At 47.9% G+C, this 5,208-nt stretch overlaps 1 pseudogene; it reads right to left on the bottom strand.

The window, feature by feature from the left end:
- Positions 1-2,931: 2,931 nt before the first annotated feature.
- On the bottom strand, positions 2,932-3,438 carry LOC101539380 (AP-1 complex subunit sigma-1A-like; annotated as a pseudogene).
- Positions 3,439-5,208: the final 1,770 nt, after the last annotated feature.

The following is a 5,208-nucleotide window of genomic DNA, read 5'->3' as shown; positions in this document are numbered from 1 at the left end:
AAAAGATAAAAACTTTACAGGAACTTGGCAGTTGTGATAAACACAGTCACTGTTAAAAGTTAAACTTTAGGGGCTGGGGAGAAAGCTCAGCAGGAAGCCTGCATCCTGTATGTTGGAGACTCTAACTTTGATCCCTGCCTCTGCCTGGCTTTCTCAGCACCACTGGGTATTAGAGCCTCCAGCACCATTTGAGCAGCACCACATTGCTGAATCCAAGTAACAAATCCCTCATGGTGAAGCTAAGCATCACTTGGAGTGACCCCAGGTCCTCAGCACCATTGGGTGTGCCACTATAAGAAATTTAAATATATACAAGTTCAGTAAATTGCATTCAAAGAAAAGGCAGCAAACACTGTACAATTGTCACTGCTGATCTCGACAAAACACAAGGAATATTACAAACAAACAAAGAAGCACAACAGTAATAATATGATGAGGTGCTGCTTCTTTCGCCCAAGACTTTCCCAATACCAACATTCACCCATGAGTCTCTTCCCAAAGATGTCACACTGGGAGCTCAAAATCAGCCAGGGGGAGTAGCTACACTTCAGAAACAAGAAATGGTAGAAATCAGGGATTTCAACCAGAAAAATGTCTGAACGACTCAGACCAGTTGAACATCTTCGAGAACACTGCTAAGGATAAGCCACTTTGCACAGCTCCATCCCTAAAGATAATTTTTCTTGTTCTCTAAAAACTTGGCCCCCCCTCAGAAGCTTCTGTGTTTACAGGCCTAAATGACTTGTATTTTCTATCATGTAACAGCAAGAGGAGAGCAAAGCATTTCTTCAACCTTCACAATCCACAGAGGCGACTGGGTCGATGCTGTCACTCTGCCTCTTGAAGACGCCTAGCCAAGGGAGCTGATGCTGAGCTCCGGGAGCGGGAATTGGGGACTGGGGGTGGGGAAGACAAATGACTCTTTCCTTCTCCACAGCTGCTAGGGCTATTGTCTTTAATTACACTCCTGCTGGACTGAGAGGGAAAATGGCTGATGACGGCAGTGAGCAGCTGCCATGCCACGAAACCCTAATAATTCTTTTGGGGTATGAACAATGTCTTGTGCACCAAGAAGATAGGACAGACATTATTTTTGAGAATTGTGAATGGCTCTGCATCTACTCTGGTTAGCGCCTTCATTTTCTTACAGCTAAGTGGCTCCCCATTTGGAAGTTTATCTGCTGTGTGGAAAAGCAGTTGGTTATTTTAGAGGGGAGAAGGTCGGGCCACAGCCTGTGGTACTCAGGGACTTCCGGGCTCTCTGTTCAGGGGCCACTCTTGGCAGAGTTTTGGGGACTATATACAGAGCCAGGATCAAACCTGGGTGAGCTGTAAGAAAAACAGTCACCTTAACCACACTACTATCTCTCTGTTCTCTGGCTTTAAAGTTAAAATAGAGATACTGTTTTTTTTTTTTTTGCACGCTGCTGACATGGGTTTGATTCTCAGCACTTTATATGGTCCCCTGAGTATAATAGGAGTGATCTCTGAATGCAAAGCCAGGAATAAGCCTTGAGCATTACCAGGTGTGGCCCCACATTCATTTAAAATTTTTTTTGTTTGCTTTTTGGATCACACCCAGCGATGCACAGGCGTTACTCCTGGCTCTGCACGCAGGAATTACTCCTGGTGGTGCTTGGGGGAACCATATGGGACACTGGGAATTGAACCATGGTCGGCGCATGCAAGCCCTACCCGCTGTGCTATTGCCCCAGCTATTGTGGCCGCGCAGTTTAGGATTTCTGTATTTTAGTATTTTAGTAATTAAGTCCAGGGAGATTTATGTTAGAAATTGCATCATTTCCCTTCCTGGGGCAGCATGGGGCTATGGCTTATTTCACAGTCTAGAGACACTGCTGGAAGCAGTTGCTGGTACCAAAAGTAGTCTAACTGGCCTCCGGAAAAGTTTTTTGGTATGGGGGCCACACTAGGCAGTGCTCGGGAGTTACACCTGGCTTTGCACCCAAGGGTCATTCCTGGTAGTGCTCAGAGGACTATATTGGACACCAGGGATCAAACCTGAGTCTGCAGTGTGCAAGGCAAGTGCCCTCTCCACTGTGCCATCTGCAAGGCCTTCCTGATTCTTCTTTTTTTTTTTAGCTTTTTATTAGAGAATCACGGTGATGTACAGTTACAAACTTATGAACTTTTGTGTTTGCATTTCACTCATACAGTAATCATTTACCCATCCCGCCACCAATGCCCATTCTCCTCCACCAATGATCCCAGTATTCCTCTCATCACCCCCACCCCACCCCCACCACCCCACCCTGCCTCTGCGGCAGAATGTTCCCTTTTGTTCTCTTTCCTTTTGGTTCTCTTTTTTTTTTTTCTGGCGAAGTCCAGAAATGCTTTCCCTTTTATTTCACAGGGAAAGACACCAGGGTAGACGCTTCCAACCCTGCCCCCCCCCCCCCAGGTGCCCGCCTCGCCCCACGGGGAGTGAAGGGGCAGGGACTAGCCCCAACATGTCCACTTGGCCCCAGCCCTCCCTCCCCTCCAAGTAGAGAGGTTAGACAAAAACTAACTCGGTCCAACCCTGGCCCTACGGGGAGGGTACTGCAGGGGGGAAAGGCCTCCCTGGCTCCATGGGGGCCCCTCTAGGGCAGGCTGTAGGAAGGGTGGGTGGGCAGCAAGCATGGCCCAGAAAACCTACTTCTTTCAACCTGACATATTTATATATTTACAGACGGGGTAGGGTGGGGGAACTAGTTCCTCAAAGGCACCCCCGTCTTGGTCTCATCTCCCTCCCCCTGAGCTTGGACACAGACAGGTGGGCAGGAGGACACGACAGGGTGGTGGGAGGGAATCAACTTCGAGGGTGCTGAGTCCCCAGCTAACTCCAGAGGAAGATTGGGTGCTGGAAAGAGTCCCTTCCAAGACGGGGCCACCCCTGCTGGGGGCCTCCCCGACTTTACACGGGGCCGGGGGCTAGGCCAGACCCATCTCCTCCAATACACTGCGGGGGGATTCATCCTCCTCCTGCAGAAGGTCAGCCTGCTTGATGGCCTTCAGCACACTCTTCTTGGAGGTGTCCTGCACGTTGGCCCCCCCCCAACAGAAACTCATTCAGGATGAAGTAGGCCTTCTCGAAGTTAAAAATGATGTCCAGCTCACACACGTTGCCAAAGTATTTGTCCAGGAGTTCCACGTATTGTTGGATCAGCTCCAGCGTGATGAGCTCATTGTCTTGGCCCTCAATGGTGCAGCAGAAGTAGAGGCTGGCATACCTCTTATAGACCACTTTGAGGTCCCTCCACTCCAGGAAGCTGCACATCTTGGGCTTGCAAGCCAGAACCACCTGTATCAGTTCTCGAACCATCTTCTTGTGCTCCTTGTCTGATGTGGCCAGGTACCACTTCTGCAGCCTCAGTTTCCCCTGGCGGCTGAACAGCAGCATAAATCGCATCATCCTGCAGCCTCTGGCCCGGCGCGTCCCTCTCCTCCTTTTGGTTCTTGATCGTCGATGGAGGTTGGAACTCTGGATTCCTTCTCTCACTTGAGTGAAATGTGATACTCCAAGCATAGCTCTTTCGATTTCTCTTTGGGAGACCCAAATAGCGTTCTCATTCTGTTTTTGTAGGGCCCGGGTCTCTGAGGCTTATGTTAGTGCAGGAAAAACGGAGGAGTCAAAAAGATGTGCATAGAACCGGAGGTTCTTCCTCCTCTTAACCATTTCTTCGACACTCTTGAAGGCATTCTGCACCGCTCTCTTCCTTCTATGCAGTTCAGGTGCCAGGTCGTTTGTCATGTTGAGTCTCGACTTAGGTGCACGTAACTGCTGCATTCAGAGATGTTCATTCCATTGAGGGAAAATGGAACATCAGGAACTAGTCCATTTCTCATGAATATTGTCTTCGTGAGATTAGGCTGCAGTCTGACATTTCCACACTCATGGTTGAAGTTGGCCAGCATTTGTGCTGCTTGGCTAATATTTGGTGTTATTAGAATGATGTCATAAGTGAAGCAGAGGTGGTTTAGTTGCTGATCGTCTATCTTCACTCCCATTCCTTCTCATTCCAGTCATCACATGATGTTCTCGAGGGTGGCACTGAAGAGTTCCGGTGAGATGGTATCACCCTGCCGAACCCCTCTCTTTATGTTGATTATTACTTCTTTGTGGAATGGTGAGATCCTGGTGGTGAATCCGTTATACAGCTCACGGAGGATCCTGATGTACTGAGCTTGATCACCCTGTTTGGCTAGGGCTTCGATGACCACCCCAGTCTCAACAGAATCAAAGGCCTTCTTTAAATCGATGAATATTAGACAGAGTGGCATCTTGAACTCTCAAGAAACCTCAATGAGCTTGGTCACCGTGTGGATATGGTCGGTTGTGCTGAATCTTTTTCAGAACCCAGCTTGTCTTTCATCTTATGTTCTGTCTATTCTACTCAGGATAACTTGAGTGAACAACTTGTAGACAATGGATAACAGGCAAATCAGGCAATAGTTGCTGATGTCGTGGATGTCTCCCTTCTTGTACAACAGAACGGTCCTGCTGGTTTTCCACTGGGATGGAAACTTGCATTCAGACAGGAAGTGTGTGAAGAGCCGAGCCAGTGTATTGATGAGTACTGGTGGCAGATTCTTCAGGTGTTCGGGTCTGACCTTGTCTGGACCGGGTGCTGTACACGTCTTTACCTACGAAACTGCGTGTCAGATTTCGAGAGGGAGAATGCTGGGAACAACATATCCATCCTTCGGAATTTGGTATGTGGGCAGGTAGACATAGCTATCAAAGAGATCCGAGTAGAAGTCATGGATAACCTTTTTTATTGCCCTTCTGGAAGATGTGATAGATCCATCAGGACATCAGAGGGTAGTCATCTTGGTCTTATAGTTGGTGAAGGACAGGCAGGTATTGTAAATACTTTTCCCAGCTTCTGCCACATCAGCCACCACTGCTGCTCTTCTCTCTTTGAAGTCTTCCTTCATCGCTTCTCTGCACAGCTTTGCGAGCTTGGACGTTAGCTTGTGATTGCCTGAGGTTTGCGCCAGACCACCTTGGCGAATAAGCTTGAGAGTTTCAGTTATATGAATAAAATAGGACTTGTTTTTTCCATGTTTGGAACTACAGAGTAACTGACAGATTCTAGATTGGATCAATAAATGTATTTATTTTTTAGGAAAGCAAAATAGTTTTATTTAAAGATGGAGACTGGATAGTACATCTGGCAGGGCATTTGCCTTGCATGTAGCCATCCC

Source organism: Sorex araneus, chromosome 1 (assembly GCF_027595985.1).
Source record: "Sorex araneus isolate mSorAra2 chromosome 1, mSorAra2.pri, whole genome shotgun sequence".
Classification (NCBI taxonomy): Eukaryota; Metazoa; Chordata; class Mammalia; order Eulipotyphla; family Soricidae; genus Sorex; species Sorex araneus.
The sequence above is the reverse complement of the archived record's forward strand: the minus strand, read 5'-3'. Positions and strand labels throughout refer to the sequence as shown.